Source organism: Felis catus, chromosome C2 (assembly GCF_018350175.1).
Source record: "Felis catus isolate Fca126 chromosome C2, F.catus_Fca126_mat1.0, whole genome shotgun sequence".
In the NCBI taxonomy this organism is placed as follows: domain Eukaryota; kingdom Metazoa; phylum Chordata; class Mammalia; order Carnivora; family Felidae; genus Felis; species Felis catus.
The window spans coordinates 117,725,108-117,747,728 of NC_058376.1; the positions used below are offsets into that span (position 1 = coordinate 117,725,108).

Sequence of the window (22,621 nt, forward strand, 5' to 3'; positions counted from 1 at the left end):
GTGCCTGGAATGCATAGCTACCCTAGATCAGAAGGGTATTGCTGAACTGAAAAAGAGTGCTTCCTCCCTGTGTATGGTTATGTGACTTTTAGGCTTCCATCTTTATTCATATCTCCCTCGACTCCCATATTTTTCGTAGTTCTTGGGCTGAGAGTTGAAAATTTCTTTCCAATCCATTGATACATACTTTCTCCCCCCACCCCTTTATTTCACATATTCCCATCAAAAGTTACAAGCATGTTTCTGTAGAATCTTTCCTGAGATATAGGAAGGATAATTGGCAAAATATAGCCTTTTAAGTCCAAACTCCCTTTAGAGTTGGGTCTCTTTCTTTAGCTTTAGATTTTCAGGAAAACTGAAAGAGGCATTGGATATATTTAGTCACAAAAGCAGTGCAATTGGTCAGAGTGCACCAAATATGACCTATCATCATTTTCCTTCTGGAAATCACTCCTTCTCTTTATGTTACCTGGTTTGTCTGCTAAGACAGAGAAATGAAACTTCTATACTCAAAGGAAAATGGAAAGAATGCTGAGGCATTCATAGGAAGGAAATGAGACCTTAGACAAAATTGGAAAGGAGGAAATAAAAAAAATGCAAAACTATTGGCATGAGGTAGACGAAAAGTTAAAATATGCTCATCATAAGTTGCTCTGCTTTGACAAGAGCACAAGTACAAATGTGACCATATAATTAGAAAACAGACTTTGTAGTCAGTCTTTATATTTAGTTTCAAGCAGCACCAATCCTACCTGGGAAGGTACAGCTTTCCATTTGTCATATGTTTGCACAGACAGCAGCTTTAGGAGTTAGGATCAGCAAAATTGATTACTAAGAAAGAGAATGTCGGGGTGAGAGAAAAGGGAGAGTGCGTAATGGGTCCCAGGTGTTTGGCAGGGAGAAAGGTCAATATCTGAGATGTGTGGAGGAGGTCCAGAAAATGGAGGGGATGATGTATTAATGTGGGAAATGTACCTTCCTTGCTAAGTACTGAGCTCTGTGTCAGCAGGAACCATTTTCTGCTTTGTTGAAAGAATATTGCCAGAAGCATTTTAGGTATTCAATAAATATTTATTGAAAGAATAAATGGTTATAAGTTTCTGTTGGATATTTTGTCCTAAGGTATTAAGTGATTTAACTGAGGTTAAATGATGGTGATGAATTTCAAATATCGACTAGTTTTCCTATTAAGATTTCTCAGTATTTTTTAAAAAAATTTATTTCACACATATTACACTCCATGTCCTTTAGAAGATTCTTCAGCTAAGGGCACATGTCTTTCCCCAAGCCTTCTGGTTTGAGAAAATAATTAGGATGATGGATTTTTCTCTACATAGCATTGAGGACAGGGGAGATAATGTCCACGTTCTAGCCTGGATCCATTTTGTTGGGAATGAGTTCTCTGAGGGCTGAAGCTGCACAGAGCCATTCTAATCAATTTGTAGAAGGAAAAGTTGGTGAGGGGTTGGAAAGAGGGTTTGGTCGATTGTGTTTGAGCCTCATGGAGGCTGTTAGCACCTCTCTGGGAGTTTCACTTTCTCTGATATCCCAATGCTTATATTTTTATCTTTGTGCCATGGTAATACCAAGGCATACTTTACTATTTGTAGGAATGAGGAAGGATCTCAAAATTTGGATGCTACAGTGCAAGTTGCACCACCAACTGTTTTTGTAAGCAAAGAAAAATAAAGCCCTTCATGAAAAACTAATGAAGAAATTTCCTTTCCAAGTTATGAGAAAATGAATGCATGCATTCCTTCCCTAAGGAAAGAAATAAGATGACTTTATTTATATCATACCTTGTTCCATAAAGGATTAAGACAGCATTATAATGACTTTAAAAGGATCTTTCTATCAAGCCTTTAATATTAGCTGTTGGAAGCCATTTTTGTCAATATTACCAATGTTCCTTCGCTGCAGCCAGATACAGGTCTGCAGTGATGAATTAACTAAAGGAGCTTCTAAGAATGGAAACCTGAAATTCCAAGTGACTGAGGTGAGGGGAGGCGAAACTGAATTGGGATGTAAACTATAGCGATTTGAGTATGAAACTCTCACTTTCCAGTATACCTTATTTGGTTCATACTATTTAGACCCTTGTAATGTATCTGGTAATTTACATCTGAATTAAAAGAAGTGAAAGAAATATCAAATAGATTAAAAAATCTCTGAGTCATAGAGTAGAAATGGGGACATATAAGTGGAATGAAATATTCAAAGGCATTACATGTGTCTATGATCGTAAACAGTATTTTGTGTGGCGTATTTGCCAAAACCTATTCATTCTGATGCTCTTTCTTCTCTGCACAATTAAAGAAATTATACATGGGATATGGGCAATAGGTTGTTTAATGATGGCAAGGAAACAAACACCTGATATTCGTCTTGTTTAAAAAGGTGTATTATACATGTGTATTCTGGAAATTATTGAAAGCAAAATTTTCACACTGACTGGGATTCAAATTGTGACACTTATCTTGAAAACTTTATATTCTTCTCCCCACTAGCTTAATACAGAGATTAAAAGATCATCTAGGGGGTGACTGGGTGGCTCAGTGGGTTAAGCGTCCGACTTCAGCTCAGGTCATAATCTTGTGGTCTGTGCGTTCGAGCCCTGCATCGGGCTTTGTGCTGACAGCTCAGAGCCTGGAGCCTGCTTCGGATCCTGTGTCTCCCTCTCTCTCTGCCCCTCCCTGCTCTGTCTCTCTCTCTCTCTCTCTCTCTCTCTCAAAAATAAATACAACATTGAAAAATAAAAAAAGATCATCTGTTTATGTTCATCTTTTCAATAATTAAATATATTTATTAAAAAAAACTAGTGATGGTATCATGGGAATTACAATGAATTATTCAAAATCTTACCACACAGTGTGTTACATTTATACAAATGTTTATAAAATATAAAAATGTCTGTAATGAAAAAGCAATGGCCAATAAGAGCTGGGAAGTGAGATTAAGTGTCTTACAGAAGATTAGTACTTTTTATAAACTCTGAAAGGTAGATAGGTGTGTAATCTGTGGATAGCATTTGAGTGGCAGAAGGAGAGAATGAGGAAGGGCAAAACACTGGAAAAGGAGAAGTATCTTTTAGAAATGAAAATGGACATGTTTTAGCTGGAGTCTTCAAATAAGGAGCCAGGGAAGAATTTTGAAAACATTGTTCTAGGCTTTGTAAATCAGTTATGATTTGTATTTTAGAAATATAGCATATGGTGGCAGAAGCTTACTCAATTAAGACAGTATTTTGGGGAGATGAATCCAACTCAGTATTCAGGATAGATTTGGACCAAGTTGGAAAGAGATGCAGGAGGAGTGAGGAGGATGTAGTGGCAGTAATGACAGTGAGATGGAAAAGGTCTGACAGCCTATGGGGTGGCAATTAAATTAGGGGGCAAAAAAGAGAGGTCAACCACTTTAAATTATTTTTTTTAAACAACTTTTTTTACGAAAGTTTTATCATAGTGCTTATGAGGAACGATTGTGGAGTATTTTGCTTTGTTTTTGTTTTTCACATGAAGACAAGTACTCCTGGAACTTTGTTTTCAGAAATGAAGGATTTGTGTAAATACATATCTATTATATCCAGGGAACATCTGTTCCCCTTTAGAAAATTAAAGATGGCAATGTCAAAAACTCATCTCATTTCCGGAGAAACCAAGCATCTGACAAAGGCTGACTTTTGATTCCCAGAATGAATAATTTCACAGAATGTCAGTTTTTAATTAAAAAAAAAGTTAAGTCTACTTAGAAGAGCAGTGAGAAGAAACAGTGACACCAAGCAAATGATGTTGCAAGGGCCTGGGTGAATTATAACTACATTCCTGTAGATTTTGGCTTTTTTTTTTAATTGAAGTTGCTTCTCCATTTTAAACACATTGGAATATTTGTATTAATATGTCTATTCAGTTCAACTAATTCAGTCCTTTTTCAACATAATAAATAAATTGAGAATGATGCTGAATATTATAAATCTGTGCCACCAGATGTATTAAATAAATACATAGATATCTTTTGGACAAAAATTGAGAGAAAATGAATGAAATCATACTAAATTTACACTAAAACCCCAATAATTATTTCACTGAACTATGTATTGGCCTCAGAAACACAGGTAGCCATTTTATTTACATTCGTCCTGTAATTTTGTTAGCTTCCTGTTCTTCCTATTGCCTGTGGCTTGATTTCTAACCCATGGAATCCTGATGTCAGGAAGAGTAATAGTTTTATTAAAAGAAGGCCACAAATCTGCAAGCTCATCAAGCATTGTCTATATATTAAATAATATGCCTGATACATATTTGCAAGATTTCATCACAAATATAGGCAGAGTCGACTATGTATTGGCTGGGTTTAGGCTTAACCCTTAGCTTTAGGTCCCTCTCTTGCCTTCTTTGAGCTCTGCTTTTCTTTGTTCATTGACTTCCCTCTTTTTTAGTGCAGACTTTCTTCATACAGCTGGGAAGATGGCTGCAACGGGCTCCAGCTTACATTGTCCTTATGGCTTCTAATTGCAAAGGAAGAGTGCACCTCTCCCAGTTGCTCCAGCAAGAAAAGGGGGCGGGCGGGGGGGGGGGAGGCTCAGAGAGGCTTCTGATTGGCTTCCCTGCTTATTCATGGAATTATTGTGAGGGAGTTTGGGTTGGGGTATGTGTCTGGGAAGAATGTCAGTCTCATCTTTCCAATGGAAAGCAGGGAGCTGAGTTTCCCAAAGGAGCAGAAGCTGTGCAATAATATAAGGACACAGCTTACAGTGATTTATGATATTAAAAAAGATTCCCTAGTTGTGGAAATTTTGAGAACCAAAGTTTATAGGAAAAAGTCCAAACTTCTTCGTATGGTAGCCCTATGAACCTGATTAATGTTTGTACTCTTCTTTTCTGTTTTTTCCTTCCTTTTCTGTTTCTTCTCACCCCATTGTGGTCTTATGAACCATTCATACTGCTGATTTTTGCTGATGTCTGGATTTATGCTCACTAATTTCATTTTCCTGTAATGCCTTTCCCTCTTTTATAGATGCTCAATCCACCTCACTGTCCTGAGATATTTTTCCACCTTCTCAAGCAAAATCTGTTGTTCTATTCTGCAGAGGATCTTGTATACAGATATCTCAAGGAAAAGTCTGTGGGGAGGACAAAGCTGGCACCTTACTTTCATGGTATAAAGAAGTTCAAAATCATTTGTAGTTAGAAAAAAACCCCAATTTGACATCTTTATGCCCAATTTATATGAAGCAAATCCATGTTTCCTACATTGTTTACATGTGACTCTGGAATGTAGGGTCTTGTAGCAGGAAAAAGCATGGGTTGAGGGTTCACATTCCAGTTCTGGCACTCATTAGCTGAGCAGTCTGGTGCAGTAGATTCTATAAGCCACAATTTTTTCCCCATCTAATTAATAGGGATGTAAATAATAGAATCTCCTTCAGATTATGATGTGGAACAATGATCATTAGATTAAACTGTCTCATCATGTTATTCAAATCTTCTGTATCCTTACTGATTTTTATATCTGTTGGCTTTATGAGCAAATGAAAGAGGTGTATTAAAATATCCTGCTGTTTTAGTTCTGTAAGTTCTTGCTTCATAAGGGATTATATGATTATGTTCATACAAAGTTAGCAGTGTTGTATGTTTTGTTCTCTTTTTTTTGTCTGACTCTAAAATTTTCTGTCATTTTTTTAGGTCCTATCCTACAAAATGTGTCTACTGTGCATCTGTGATGTTTCTAGTTTATTGTATTTACTAAATCTTTAGCTTGATAACGGTTTTGACCATTCCATACCTTAAATTCTGTCTGTAATTCTTTATTTTCATATTGGAAAATCTGGAAAAACAATAGAAATAGAAACAAATGAACAGGATATCCAGATAATCAAAGATTTTTAAATAACTATATTAATATGTGTCTAAAAATCTATGACAAGACTGGGGCGTTTGAGAGGGAAATGAACCTTATTTTAAAATATTGGGATTTTAGAGGGTGGGGGAGAGGGGAAAGTAGGTGATTGGCATTGAGGAGGGCACCTGTTGGGGTGTTGTGTGGAAACCAATTTGACAATAAATTATATATATAAAAAATAAAACAAAATATTGGGATTTCAAGAACTGACAACACAATAACTGATATGAAGGATGGATTAATAGCAGATTAGAAACAAATGTAAGATGAAATACTGAGAGATCAAAGATTGGCAAGTACGGGAAAAAAATGAAAGAAGCAACGAATGAACAGGGATAACATACATATAATCCACCTTCCAGAAGTAGTGGACAAAGCTCACTTACTTGATTTTCTCCTCCCAAAGGCAGCCAGACTTCCCACATGTCATTAATTAAGTTATACAGTGCTGTAAAGAGTAGTCTTCAGTCCTTCCCAGAATCAGTTTCTTCCTTTTACTCCTTGTTCCTAAGGGGAGATCTAGTTTTACCTGGCTTTCTCTTACTCAAGCCTGACCCCAAATCCAGTTCTCATTTTCCCAGGCAGGTGACCTGCTGAAACGCCTCAGTTTTTCAGCCTCTCTACTAGAATGCCAGATGCCATAATAGAGGAGCTGGTCCCAGATCTGGGTTCATTGCTTTAGGTTATCCTTTTCTCTTGGTCTTAATTCTGCAGTTCTTCCTCTTGTTAACACTTTGGTACAAATATTTCTTTTCATTTTTTCATCTTTTCTGTTATTCAACATGTCTAGCCCATTTTTTTTGGAAATGGAACTATTTCTGATTGATTTTCAAGTTAGTTAGAACAAACTGTCCAAACTAATTTTTAGAGGGATGTATGGAGACTATATCGGTTTCTGGCACATAAAGACTCTCTGTTAGAAACTACAGCCTCTTCTCTTACTCTGGCCTGGCTTCTAAGAGATATCTTTGCTCTTCTTCTGTGACTTATTTCTCCTTTCTTAGACCATGTTGGTTGCCTGATCTTCTTTGTAGTTTTGATGAAAGTAAAAATAAAAGAGCACCTATATTTTAATTCCTTCATATAAGCCGTTTTAATGGTTTTAACCCAAATTACTTCAAATTGTAACACAAATACCTTCTTGCTTAAAGATAAGGTAATCCTGTATCTCTGACATCTGGACTAAAATTAGGACAGGAAAATTAGAGGCTAGGGTTCTAATAGTTAAGGGGCATAAGGATATCCCATACTCCTTTTCCCCAGTGACCCAGTCCAGCTTCTTTTATCAGTCAGTTTTATCAGTACAGACAAAATAGTTTGGAAGCTCACCGGGCTCCTGACTGCTAACTCTAGCTTTTATCTGCACTTCTGGACAGACTTGATAACGCAACAATCTTCTTGGACCATTGCCTTTGGGAGAAGGAGATAGTCAAATGCATGGGCTTAGGTTTCCATTTTAATCCTAGAACTTTATTTCCTGGTTTAATCCAAGTTTCTCAAGAAATGATTCACACTGCGAGTTGTTTTACAAGCCCAATAGATTTGGAGGCTTGACTTTAACTATGAAACATGGAAAAGAGATTTACTTGGAAGATGAATATATTGAAAGATACAAGAAAGATACTAAAAAACTCAAGGCATGTCTGAGTTGGCATTTTATTTTTGCTCACATTTGTATTTCTGTCTGTGATAGAACTATCTGCAGAAGGTATATTGTTGATGGTTGAGAGAGTGTCGCCACTTTTTAATAAAACCAAAATTTTTCCAAGTGAAATATTGTCAAAAAAGTAAAATTTCTATCTACCAAAGAAAGACTAAACTTAAATAATTGATAAGTAACATGTTTAGTCCTATTAATATATAACTTATTACTAAAATAGATGCCTTTTCCCCCAGGAAATTCTAGTTGTTAATTGGCTGTTCAAATGTGTGTGTGAAATGTCTGATTCCATCACTGATTTTCTCTATGAAAACTGAGTCTACACATTTGATTGTGATTTGTTAACTCAAGGCTAATAATTTTCTTTTTTTTTTTTTTTTTTTGAGAATTTCCCTGGGACTCACTGGCTGTGGACAATCCTACTAATACCCACATTTTGCTGTTATGCTGTCCACTTCTGCATCCCTGTAGGGTCCCCACGAAAGGCCTGGACAATTATTTCTGGGAGACTACTGTGCCTGGATGTGATCATTTAGCGTTCCCTTCATGCTTCCACTGAGGTTGCCTTTTCTGCTGTCTAGAAATTATTTTGGGTGGAAGGTGTGTCCCATCTCTATCATTGGAGCTCCTTTTCCCTCTAAGAATGTTGTCTCTCTCTCTCTTAAAAACTGAGAACAAACTGAGGGTTGATGGGGGGTGGGAGGGAGGGTAGGGTAGGTGATGGGTATTGAAGAGCGCATCTTTTGGGGTGGGCACTGTGTGTTGTATGGAAACCAATTTGACAGTAAATTTCATATATTAAAAAAAAGAATGTTCTCTCTCTATGTAGGTTTCAGGGTTTTTGTTTTTGAGGTTTTTATTTTTTGAAATTCTATAGCACAGGAACTTTGAGGTCACATTTAGACGTGGGTTCTTTTATATCATCACTATTTTGAAGCCAGGTTATATTCCTTGCAAAAACTGGAAAAAACACTCTACCTAATCTGCAGGTGACTCAGTCCACAGCAGCTCCACTTGCCCCTCAGCCTGTCTCATAATGTCCCAAATGTATACAGCTTTCTCAAATTTTAAAACACTGATATCAACCTAGTGCTTAAACTGAATCCATGGGATTAGGCTAGGGAAGTCTCTCCTTTCATTATCTCTTTCCTCTCACCCCTGACCCATTGCCTCATTTGGCAGGTACAAAACAAAAACAAAGGCCCCATAATAAGCTTACGCCTGGTGAGCCCCTTTATTCCTATAAACTCATATTCCATATAAACTCATACTTCAGATGGTGAAGTGGGGCTCCAACCCACCAGTTCATCAGACATAGTGAAACTTTGAATTTAGATTCAAACATGTACAGAATCTTGACAACTTCCCAATATATTTAATCTTCATAGAAGGAAAAAAGTTACAAATTATACTTTTATCAATAATCACCATCTACTTGTTGGAAACTAAACATTTGGCCAGCTGTTTGGAGTATGAAATGTGGCTATGGTAAGAACATACAGCTTTGTTGATGCTCTAATTTTCTATGATTCTAGATTGTTCCTCTTAAGGAAATGAAGACTAAATTGTTGAGGGTATTTGAGGGTGAAGGAGAAAAAGAAAGCAGAATGTGGTGTTAATTTCCTATCATGTTGGCCCAACTATAATCTTTATATAAAAGCATAACCATGAAATGAAATGTTTCTTATACATTATTTAAGATTACTTAATTATACAATTGTAGAAATATCTCCAAGAATCATTTTATTGGATCATTTTCAATATTAATATTGAAATATCAATATGAAGGTTTAAAGGTCACTCAAGGGCAATTGTATTACTTCTTTGGATGGCCTGTCCATGATTGTTGTCATTCTACCTTATGTCTGAAACATCACCCAACAATCCAAATCTTCTTTTTCTTTTCTATCATGAAACTAGGGCATGGGAAGAAGGTAGCTAGCAACTCATATTATGTGTGCACATATTGTGTGTATGTCTGTGTGTGTGTGTATATAATACATATGTGTTTACGTATGTATATGATCAAAAAAGAATTGCAGTCATTTGTACGGAAAGAAAGGAAATATGGAAATATAATATGAAAAACCTTGAGTAAAGAAAAACACCCGTTCTAGAACATAGGAATTTGAGAATGAACAATCACATGCCGTCTAACTTTAAGTCACCACTGAGTATTAACGTTAGGATTTTGTTGGGCTCTAAGGGGAGCTAAACTTCTTTAAAGAAATGAACCATTTCTTTATATACTTTTATACGAGGCTTTTGAAATGGGTTCTACGGAAGGCAATGAGAAAATTTCATTTAGCAAATTATAATTCTACTATGCTTAATGAAAGAGAAGTGTCCTGAAAGTATCCTGAAGGATAGTGTCCTTAATAGAACCTAGCTCACTCACCTCACTCAGAGGTTTTCCAAGTGAACAAACATATTTGGGTTTTTAAACCAAGGGTTACACTTCCCTCCTTCCTTCCCTCCCACTCTCGCACTCTCCCACACACTCTCTCTTCCTCTCTTCCTTTCCTCCCTCCTTATTAAATTAAACCAGATGCAAATATTTTTGGTCCAATTTTGACACTGGACCAAATTATTTAGGAACAGCACATGGAGGGTACTTTGTTAAACTATTCAAATTCTGTATGAAACCTGTTCAGTGGATAGTAGTTTTTTTTTTTTTCCAAAGTTCTCTTGGAAATAACATTACAATTTAAATTTATTATTTAAAGTTTTCTTTTAAAGGCTGGCTTACAGTGAATCCTATGTACTTGGTTTATGGTACAGATAGCAGAAATATTTGATTTAAAAAACTAGTTTTACAGATTTAATCAGTTCCTGTGAAGCCATTTCATCCACTTTCATGCTCTGAACCATACATTTCATGCTTCTTTTTTGTGTGCTAAAACTACATTGCCTCCCAAACACTTTGATTTTTTTTCCAAGATGTTTCTTTGGTCTCTTTCAGATTCTAATGATACTTGTTACATTCAAAAACTATATTCTTAACAGTAAACTATATGTTTCCACCATAAGTTTATGGCTGACCACTTTCCCTGGATGATAGCTCAGGACCCATCTTTAGCTGTAGTTTTATGAGGTCAGCTGTTTTTCTCTCCAGTGCTGTCTGTTAAACTAATTCCCTATTCCATGGTTTTCCTGCTCCACCCAACATTCTTTCTAAGGAAAGTGCCACACTGGGGAAGTGTTTTCCTTTTTCAGTGGTAAATCTATCTGTCTATGTCTATGTCTGTGTCTGTGTCTATATCTTTATATATATATATACACATATATGTATATATACATATGTATACTTATGTGTGTGTGTGTATGTGTATATATATATATATATATATATATATATATATCCATTTTATATATTTATCCATTCATCAGTCGATGAACATTGGGCTCTCTCCATAGTTTGGCTATTGTTGATAATGTTGCTGTAAACATTGAGGTACAGATACCCCTTCAAATCTGTATTTTTGTATCTTTTGGGTAAATACCTAATAGTGTAATTTCTAGACCATAGGGTAGTTCTATTTTTAGTTGTTTGAAGGACCTCCATATTGTTCTCCAGAGTTGCTGCACCAGTTTGCATTCTCACCAACAGTGCAAGATGGTTCCCCTTTCTTTGCATCCTTGCCAACACTTGTTGTTTCTTGTGTCGTTAATTTTAGCCATTCTGACTGGTGTGAAGTGGTATCTCATGGTGGTTTTGATTTGTGTTTCCCTAATGATGAGTGACGTTGAGCATCTTTTCATGTGTCTGTTAGCCATCTGGATGTCTTCTTTGGAAAAGTGTCTATTCATGTCTTCTGCCCATTTTTTAACTGGTTTGTTTGTTTTTTTGGGTGTTAAGTTTGATAAGTTCTTTACAGATTTTGGACACTAACCCTTTATCAGATATGTCATTTGCAAATATCTTCTCCCATTTCATAGTCTGCCTTTTAGTTTTGTTGATTGTTTCCTTTGCTGTCCAGAAGCCTTTTATCTTGATGAGGTCCCAATAATTCATGTTTGTTTTCATTTCCCTTGCCTTTTATGACATGTCTAGTAAGAAGTTGCTGCATCCAAGGTCAAAGGAGTTGGTGTCTGTTTTCTTTTGTAGGATTTTGATGGTTTCCTTTTTCACATTTATGTCTTGCATCCATTTTTGAGTTTGTTTTTGTGTATGGTGTAAGAAAGTGGTCCAGTTTTCCCAAAAGCATTTGTTGACAGGTTTGTGTTTTTCCCATTGGATATTCTTTCCTGCTTTGTTGAAGATGAGTTGACCATATAGTTAAGGGTCTATTTCTGGGTTTTCTGTTCTGTTCCATTGATCTATGTGTCTATTTTTGTTCCAGTACCATACTGTCTTGATACTACAGCTTTGTAATATAGATTGAAATCTGGAATCATGTTTCCAGTTTTGTTCTTCTGTTTCAGGACTGTTTGGGCTCTTCAGGGTCTTTTGTGGTTCCATACAAATTTTAGTATTGTTTGATCTACCTCTGCAAAGAATGCTTGTGGTATTTTGATAGGGATTGCATTAAATGTGTAGATTGTTTTGGGTAATATGGACATTTTAACAATGTTTGTTCTTCCAATCCATGAGCATGGAATACTTTTCCACTTCTTTGTTTCGTCTTCAGTATCTTTCATAAGTCTTCTATAGTTTTCAGAGTACAGTTCTTTTACCACTTATTTAGGTTTATTCCTAGGTATCAACTGTAAATAGGATTGATTCCTTGCTTTATTTTTCTGCTGCTTCATTATTGGTGTATAGATATGCAACAGATTTCTGCACACTGATTTTATATCTGTAACTTTGATGAATTCATGTGTTCTAGCAATTTTTTGGTGGAGTCTTTAAGGTTTTCTACAGGGTATCATGTTATCTGCAAATAGTGAAAGTTTGACTTCTTCCTTACTGATTTGTATTCCCTTTACTTTTGTTGGTTGTCTGATTGCTGAGGCTAAGGCTTCTTTCTATACTTAAATATTAAATACTATTGAATTAAATACTATTTAATATTACTATATTAAATAGTAATGGTGAGAGTGGGCATACTTGTCTGGTTCCTGACTGTAGGAGAGAGGATATCAGTTTTTCCCCGTTGAGGATGATATTAGCTGTGGGTTTTTCATATATGGCCTTTATGATGTTGAGGTATGTTCCATGTATCCCTACATTCTTGAGGGTTTTTATAAAAATGGATGCTGTGTTTTGTCAAATGATTTTTCTACGTCTATTGAGAGGATCATATTACCCTTTCTTTTATTAATGTGCTATATCACATTGATTGACGTGCAAATATTGAACCAGCCCAGGAATAAATCCCACTTTATCATGATGAATAATTCTCTTAATGTACTGTTGAATTCAACTTGCAGTATCTTGTTGAGAATTTTTGCATCCAGGATCATCAGGGATGTAGGCCTATAATTCTCCTTTTTTAGTGGGTTTTTTGTCTGGTTTTGGAATCAAGGTAATGTTGGCTTCATAGAATGAGTTTAGAAGCTTTCCTTCCATTTCTATTTTTTGGAATAGTTTGAGAAGAATAGATATTAACTTTTCTTTAAATGTCTGGTGGAATTCTCTTGGGAACCCATCTAGCCCAGGACTCTTGTTTTTTGGGGAGATTTTTGGTAACTGATTCAATTTCTTTGCTGGTTATGGGTATGTTCAAATTTTCTATTTCTTCCTAGTTCATTGTTGGTAGTTTGTATGTTTCTAGGAATTTGTCTATTTCTTCCAGATTGCCCAGTTTGTTGGCATGTAATTTTTCATAGTATTCTCTTATAATTGTCTTCCTGTGTTGTTGGTTCTGATCTTTCCTCTTTCATTCATGATTTTATTTATTTGGGTCTTTTCTCTTTTCTTTTTGATAAGTCTGGCTAGGAGGCTTTCAATTATGTTTTTTTTTCCCCCCTGAAAATTAGCTCTTACTTCTGTTGGCTATTCTATTGTTTTATTATTTCTATATCATTTATTTCTTCTCTAATCTTTATTATTTCCCTTCTTCTGCTAGATTTAGGTTTTATTTGTTGTTCCTTTTCCAGATCCTTTAGGTGTAAGGTTAGATTGTGTATTGGGGACCTTTCCTCCTTCTTGAGATAGGCCTGAATTGCAATATAATTTCTTCTTAGGACTATCTTTGATACATTCCAAAGTGTTTGGACTGTGGTGTTTTCATTTTCATTGGCTCCCGTGTATTTTATTTCTTCTTTAATTTCTTGGTTACCCATTCATTCTTTAGTAGGATTTTTTTTTAACTTCCATGTATTTGGGGGCTTTCCAAATTTTTCTTGTGGTTGACTTCAAGTTTCATAGCATTGTGATCTGAAAATATCATGGTATTATCTCTATCTTTTTATACCTATTGAGGGATTATTTGTGACCCAGTTTTATTTTGGAGAATATTCTATGTGTACTTGAGAAGAATGTATATTCTCCTGCTTTAGGATGAAATGTTGCAAATATATCTGTTAAAGTCCATCTGGTCCAGTGTGTCATTCATAGCCATTGTTTCCTTGATTTTTTGCTTAGATGATCTGTACATTGCTGTATTTAGGGTATTAAAATCCCCTACTATTATTGTATTATTATCAGTGAGTTTCTTTATGTTTGTTATTAATTGGCTTATATATTTGGGTATTTTCAAGTTGGGGGGATAAATATTTATAATTATTGACTCTTCTTGATGGACAGACCCATTAATTATGATATAATACCCTTCTTTATCTCTTATTGGAGACTTTGTTTTAATGTTTATTTATTTTTGGGAGAGAGAGAGAGAGAGTGAGCACAAGTGGGTGAGGAACAGAGAGAGAGGGATACATAGAATTTGAGCTGTCAGCACAGAGCCTGATACAGGGCTCAACCTCACAATCTGTGAGATCATGACCTGAGCTGAAGTCAGACGCTTAACAGACTGAGCCACCTAGGCACCCCTAGAGTATTTGTTTTAAATCCAGTTTGTTTGATATAAGTATGGCTACTCCGACTTTCTTTTGACATCCATTAGCATGACAGATGGTTCTCTATCCCCCCACTTTCAATCTTCAGGTGACTTTATGCCTAAAATGAGTCTCTCATAGGCAGCATATAGATGGATCTTGTTTTTTATCCATTCTGATACTCTATGTCTTTTGATTGGAGTGTTTCATCCATTTATATTCAGAGTGATTATTGAAAGATATGAATTTAGAGCCATTGTATTACTTGTAAAGTTGGTGTTTCTGGTGATATTCTCTACTCCTTTGTAGTCTTTGTTGCTTTAGTTTTTAAAAAAATTTTTTTTTAAATTTTTCCTCCACTCAAAGAGTCCCCCTTAAAATTCTTTGCGGCTGTTTTAGTGGTTATGAGCTATAGTTTTTGTTTGGGAAACCTTTATCTCTCTTTCTATTCTGAATGACAGCCTTGCTGAATAAAGAATATACTTGGCTGCATATTTTTCCCATTCAGCATATTGAATATTTCCTACCACAACCTTCTGGCCTGCCAAGTTTCAGTGGACATGTCTCCTGATAACCTTATGTGTCTACCCTTGGTTAAGGGTAGGTTAAGGACCTTTTGTCCCTAGCTGCTTCCAGAGCTTTCTTTATATCTTTGTATTTTGCAAGCTTCACTATGATACGTTGTGGTGTTGATCTTTCTTGATTTTCAGGGGAGTTTTCTGTGCCTCTTGTACTTGGATGTGTGTTTTCTTCCCCAGATCCAGGGAAGTTCTCAGCTATTATTTGTTCAAATAAACCTTCTGCCCTTTTCCCCTTCTCTTCTTCTTCTGGGACTCCTATGATACGGATATTGTTTCATTTTATGGGGTCACTAAATTCCCTAAGTCTCCCCTTGTGATCTAACAGTGTCCTTTCTGTCTTATTTTCAGATTCATCATTTTCCATAGTTTTATCTGCTATATCACCTATTCTGTCCTCTGCTTCTTCAATCCTAGTTGTGACTATATCCAGTCAGTTTTGCATCTCATTTATAATAACATTTTTTTATTTCAGCCTGACTAGTTTTCAGTATGATTAGTTTTTAGGTCTTTGGTCTCTGTAGCAAGGGTTTCTTTGGTGTATTCTTTGTTTTTTTTCCAAGCCCAGTTAGTAGTCTTATGAGTGATGTTCTAAATTCTTGTTCAGATATATTGCTTATGTCTGTTTTGAGCAAGTCCCTGGTGGTGATTTCTTCTTGACCTTTCTTTTGGGGAGAATTTCTCCATCTTGCTGTGTTGGCTGTTTATGTTTTCATGTGTTTTAAAAGCTTGTTTGTTAGGTTTCCTGTAGCTGAGAGACCTGCTATATTAACAAAGGGTTATACACTGTCCCAGGCCTGGTACTTGAGGAAGTGTTTCTGGTGTATGATGCGTGTAGTCTGCTCTTGCATTTTGGCTGCTCTTTCCCACTGGTTAGTCCTCTGCAGAGCTCCTCCTTATTTGCAGTGGGGAGTGTTTGGACCTTTAGCTAGGTGTGCTTTGACTTGTTTGTTAAAAGAAGCCTGGGGGAAAAAAAGGGGAGGGAAGAAGCCTGATTCCAAAAAAAGAGAAAAAGGGAATGAAAAAAAAAAACCAGACAATAAAAAAACTATAAGGCTGATCTGGAGAAAAAGACAGGAAAAAGAAAAAGAAAAAGAAGTGAAAAATTGAAGCCTCATCCCTCTCCCCCAAAAAAGAAAAAAAGAAAAAAAAAAAGGAAATGAAACAAACACATGGGAAACGATGAGCCTGATTCCAAAAGAAAAAAAAAGAAAAGAGAAAAAAGAAAAAAAAAAAAAACTAAACCTGGTCCTATCTTCACCAGAACTGTGATTTTGTTTTGAAGCACTCAATTTTCAGTACATGTTATACATGCAGGGTACTGCCTATTCTTGTGGAGGAGAGGGCCAATATGGTAGCTCAGAGTCAGTCTTGCCCCAATTTTAAGCAGTTGCCAGTCACAGGGGGAATGGGTTTGGTGTAAACAGGTCCTGCCTCCACTGGGGCTGCTGTGCTGCTCTCTGAAGTTGCGCCGTGTTGGTGTTGGGGGGAAAATGGCGCCACCCCAATCTCTCATCCCCTGACAAGGGATCTCACCAACCTCACTGTTCTAGCAGCCCTCACAGAATAGTGAGGGCAGTCAGCTCACTCTGTGCCACAACTCTTGCGTTTTTTCTTTGTCATGTGGCTGGGTATCAAAACTCAAAGTCTTAAAAGATCTGGCACCAGGCAGGCCTACTCCACTTGCTCTGGAGCAGAGCCTCTCTACACTGTGTCTGAAGTCATCTGTCTTGGAAAAACAGTCCCACGCCTGTGCAGTGCATGGAACCTATGGTGTAACACCACTAAAATCAGCAAAGGTTGTATTCCCTCTGAGCGTGCCTCCTTCCCCTGCTGACAAAAGGCCTCTTATTGGTGCCTGCAGCATCTTTTGTCCTTGGGGAAGCAATATACCTCTTCCAGAAATACTCCAGGAAGGGGAATGTTCTCTCCCAGTGTGCCCTGGAGATCTCTATACCATGCTATGCCCTCTGGGGCCAGCTCTCTCCTCCCTAGGAGCGCATGCCATAGCTCTGCTCCAAAGAAAGTTGCACACTTCCAAAACCTCAGAACTTGAGCTCCAAAGACTCTTTGCAAAAAACCCTGCAACACTCAGTACTTCTTGCTTCCCAGTCCATGATCTAGAGAGGTTCTACTCTGTGTGCACCCAGTGTTGCACTCTCTCAACACCCCCCTCTATGTTGTCCCTCCACAGAAAGGGTTCCTGCCCCTCTGTGGAACTGCCATTTTTCTCTACCCCAGTTCACTTCCATGCACCTAGTCCTGCCACGCTGTCTCCCTCCAACCATGGAGATCCTTCTGCCAGTCCTCAGATTGATTTCCTGGGTGTTGCATGTGATCTGATCTCAATACATACCTGTGTTTGAGGGATGAAGGAAGCCTGGTCCCCCTACTTCTCTGCCACCTTAACTTCTCTCCGCAAACTACTACTTCTTATTAGTTGTATTTTGAGAAACACTTGTTTGAAAAAAAAATCACAAAAGCATTCAATAATGGATTCAAATGTGATTGCATATTGTTAACTTTAAGGGGGGGGGTCTATGCTCAAAAAGCATTTTGTACATATGTATGTATGACTTTCTTTTTTGGAGGGTTGTGTATATGGCTTAAAGCATTTCCATCCATAGTGTCCCAGACTTAGTGTTTGTTAAAGTTGGGTACTGTTTGCCTATGCCGGTTTTTCATCTTCGTTGAGATCTCTACTCCCATAATACTAACTAGATATTTATGTTGATATTCTGGAACCTTACATTAGTATGTTTTTTTGTCTTTAAATTCTATGACTCTTTTGTATGACCAGATAAAAATATTGGTTGATTAATTAGAAATTTTTCTTTTCTGGTTTATTAAAATTTTTCTTTTCTGGTTTAATATCTTTATTCCTAACTTTTTTACTATTCTTAGCAAATCCTAAGCTTATGACTTTTACCTTATCATGGGTGGTATAAATCAGCACTGATATTTTGAAGCTTGGAACTTGGGAGAAAATAAAATGAGCTTATTGTCTGATAACATTTTACTTTGCAAAAGAAATACTATTGTGGACTAAAATTTATCTCCCCCCAGTTTTATATATTGAAGCCCTAACCCTCCATATGACTCTATTCAGAGAAAGGGCTTTAAAGAGGTAATTATTGAGGTCATGAGGACTGATGTCCTTAGGGACAGCAGGACTGGTGTTCTAGAGACGCCAGGAGTGCATGTTCATAGAGGAGAGGCTAGGTGAGAACAAAGAAGATGGTCATCTGTATGCCCCATAGAACAGCCTCAGGAGAAACCAAATCTGTTAACACCTTGATGTTGGACTCACAGCCTCCAGAGGTATAAAAAGTTAAATTTCTGTTTAAGCCTGGGGCTTAAGTCTGTGTTTTTTTGTTAAGACAGCCCTAGTGGTTTATTAATGATATAATCAGCATTAGGGATAGTAAAGCACTGGTCTGACTTGGTGTTTAAAATTTTATTAATTTAGCCTTATTTTTTAACTTCAGTAGGAGTATTTGAGTTGAATCCAAAGATATAGTTGATTTCAAGTGTAGCCACACTATCGTCATTTATCACTGAACATGAGGTTTTAAGGTAAAAGGTCCATAAACTCATCCACTATTTCATATTTCCAAGCTTTGAAACTTGCAAATGGTGATGAAGTACCTGTTAAAGCTAGTTCTAGATTTCTAAGAATGAATTTGGAAACTGGAATAGTGCTGTAGATGTTGGCTCTGTTGTATAATATACACTATCTTGTTGGGTGAAGTTGTGTTGGGAAAATCTGCACATTAGGTATATTCACCATAAATTGTAATAAAACAATATTCTTAGGAGTTTGATAGAGGCTGTCTCTCTCTCTGCTGTATAATGCTTATAAGTTGGCAGAAGTCTTTTACTATTCATCAGTGTGCTAATGTGATTACTTTTAGACAAGACAGATGCTTGGATCTTCTAGGATTTCAGAAATGCTTATTTGGCATCAAAGGGATCATAAATCTATTGTATGTGATTAAAATAAAGTCTCAAGTGGACTGATATATAGACTTGTGACTTGGCCATTCAAAGCAGAATCTAAGGATTTGCCTATAAGCTGCCAAAAGAGCTATTCAATTTAGTCATGTAAGTTTCAAAATGACAATTTAGCGAAAAATGTCAGTTGTGCTACTTGGTGATATAAAAAGCAAGATAATATTTGGTTAGGTAAATTGTTGGTTTTCATTTTCTTTTTAATTTTGGTCATATTTTCTGAGCTATTATATGTATTTTTTTTCATTGCCTGATTAGGACTTAAGCTGAGATTTGCCAGAAATGTTCAAGGAAGGAAGACTGCAGCAAAATTATCAAGACATTAGCATTTTAAGCATATTTATAACATTTTGGAATAAATGAAAAGCAACATTAACAAAAAACAAGATAACAAACACTTCTTTAGTAATAATAAGAGTTGAGTGCTATCTGCTAGGTACTGTATTAAATTGTTAATATATACGTATCAAATTTAGTCCTTCAAACAACCCTATGAGGTGGATATTATTTTATATGTGAGTAAACTGAGTCACAGGGGGTTAAGGAAAGCAGTCAAGCTGCAGAACTAATAAGGGATTTGAGCTAGGGCTGTCCAGCTCTAGGGTCTGTGTTCTGACCTCATTAACTTCATGGTGCCTTCATGTGCTAGTAAATACATATTAGGTATTAGGTGATTTGTTGAGTAATGGGTTAAAAGCGTTTGCAGATGTTACCACAACTTTGATGAGAATATAACTTTTGTTAATAGCATGTAATTTTCGAGATAAGTTTATTAAATTGCATTCTAATTTGTCAATGGTTGATAAGATCACAAACAGCTGGGAAGAAGAGTCTGGTTTTTATTCTAAGCTCTTGTTTATTTTTAATGAAATTAAATACAATAACAATCACATGGTCTTTTGAATTTCACATAAGGATTTGATTCTTTTCAATTTATTTAAACCCTGAAATAATTGTTTTTGATAGGGCATCTGTTAATATTATTTCTTTTTACAGATCAGGCAAAGGAAACTGATTTCAAGTGACATGCTACAGATTTTATGGTGAATAAATTAGAGTTATTTGTTTATTTGTTTGTTTTCTCTTTGCTTTTTTCACTAAAATTCTTATGTTCTTGAAAAATGCTATAAATTCACTGATGATTCCTAGAGTTTGTGAGAAAATATTTTCAAAGTAAAGAATCTTACATTTGAATAATTCATAAGCCTAATTGATAAACTGGTTTAATGTATATATACACACATGTATATACATATATATGTATTATACTCATATAGTTTATATATATGGTATATGTGATATATGTGCCTATGTATATTACGTGTACATAATACACATTTATTTATGAACTGCTGTGAGAGTGCTCTCTCTCCTTCAGTCTGTCTGTTTCTCTGTATATACATACACACACATGCACACATTTATGTGTATACATACGGATCTTTCAAAGCAAATCTTAGTGGTATAGACACTTGAACTTGAAAACATTTTAGTGTTGGGTACATTGGAATCATATTATTTGCTAGTTTCACTTAATTACTTTTAGCAATGTTTTGGGGGTCCTAACATGATTATTCACTTTTTCATCTTTCTTTCTTCATTGTTACAAATTGAAAAATTGACCCAAGCAGCAAAATGAGGCAAATTAATGTATCAGATTTTATTGCTGGTAAAGTTGGACGGTAGAATGTGGTGGGTGACCCAAGGCTCTCTTTTAAGACAATAAGCCTATAGAGTGGGGCTCACCCTGTTCTTCGTGGAGTGTCAGACAGAGAAGATGAAACAGAGTGAGACCCGGTTGGGCCTACTGGGAGAGATGCATTTTGTTTGCCCAGCATCTGGGAACTTATGTGAACAAGTTCAACTATGCTGGGGCTCAGAGGGCCATAAGCAAGAGATAGGCTGAGTAGAGTTGACATCACTTCCGCAGAATTCACTGGTCACGGGAGCCAATAATTATTCACTGTCTTGGGGAGGAGTGACTTATAGGATGAAGAATAATGTAGACACTTTTCTCTAGAATGTGGAATTGTTGAATAAAAATTTCCTGTTCAGCATCACAGTGGAAATGTAGCAAGAAGATCTGGGTCCTCCTGTATCCCCATTGGTGTGTCCTCTTAACCCATTGCAGCATAGAATCTGAGCCCCAAATTATTTCTCTACTCTATTTTTCACGTTAAATTATGCTCAGCTATATGCTCCAAAATAGCTTATGAGAGACTGTGCAGGTGACCCATGATGACATAAATACCACAAATACAACGCCAGCAACATAAAAATCAGTATGAATCCCTTCTCGTTATTAAATTTCTGGGTATAAATTAAAGCCCACAAATAAATAGTCTATTAAATAGTCAATCCTTTTTGGCACTCCTTCCCAAATATTCTTATATAATAAAGTTATTCTCAATAATAGAAGCCTGAGATCTTGAGGCTGTTTTTTTCTATGTCTGCTTTATGACAGACAAGAGAGTACAGCCTCAGTAGGGCATCTCCTCTACAAGTAATGGATAATGCTTTCAGGAATAGCCAATTGTGACAGGTGTGCAAGCAAGTACCTGTGTCAGTCCTTTTATAGTCTGTTCCTCCCCAGATGGCCGGTGGTTTACAACTTGAAGAAAGCATCTCTGAAACATTTGTACCAAAGAAGTCACTCCCTTCACTACTTGCAGGAATTTCTATAACTCTTCTTCCCTATTTAAGTGAGGAATCAATCCATACTAGGAACTTCTCAGCAATTTTAAAAACCTACATGTCTGTGTCTTACTTCAGATTAATTAAGTCAGAATCTCTAGGGGTGGGACACAGGCATAAGTATATTTTAAAGTACCTTGAGTTAAAATCCACTAAGAGAATGGAAGATGAGCATTTCATAATAGAATCTCTGTTCCTTACCTCAGGGAGGTGGCCTATGTTTTCATTCATTCTTGGTTGATTTATAGTCAGTCTCCATGTTGCTCAACAATGACCTTATATTAAGGATCAGAGGACCTGCAGAAGTTGACAGTCCCGGATATATTGTTGGCACAGGCTTCAGAATCTTCCTCATATCTTGGTCATGCTTTGCACACTAATAATTTTATTTTTAATCTCATTATTTCCCAAACCGGTAGGTTGTATATGTTTGGATCGATTTTCTCATTTGAACATCAGTATCCTTAGGAAGCATTCTCCAGGGCATTAATCATTACATTCTTGACAAGATCCCCAGGCACCCCAATCTAAGCCTACTGTGTCCCAAGGGTTTTTGTATAAGGCCTGTTCCATATCATTTGGCATACTTCTGTCTCGACATTCTGGGAATCTTAATGATATCCCTGCTGGAATCTGATAGAAAGGTAAATGTGTGTGGCCCCTGATTATTGTGTGAAGTAAGTATGATGCTGATGAATATCTCTGCTTAGGCTTCTAGCAGTTCAGCATATACAGCATCATAGGCCATCTCTTTTCTGCAACTACTGAAGCTACCTTATCATCTGAGTTCAAGAATTTGTGTTTGAAAACTAGGTAAACATCTATATAATTTTTTAGGCCG

The 22,621-nt window shown here is 36.4% G+C and overlaps 1 long non-coding RNA gene across 4 annotated transcripts in view; it reads left to right on the forward strand.

The window, feature by feature from the left end:
• The window catches only part of LOC123380105, a 462,087-nt gene that overhangs the window by 52,124 nt on the left and 387,342 nt on the right, over positions 1-22,621 (forward strand). The gene's annotated exons all lie outside the window — the stretch shown is intronic.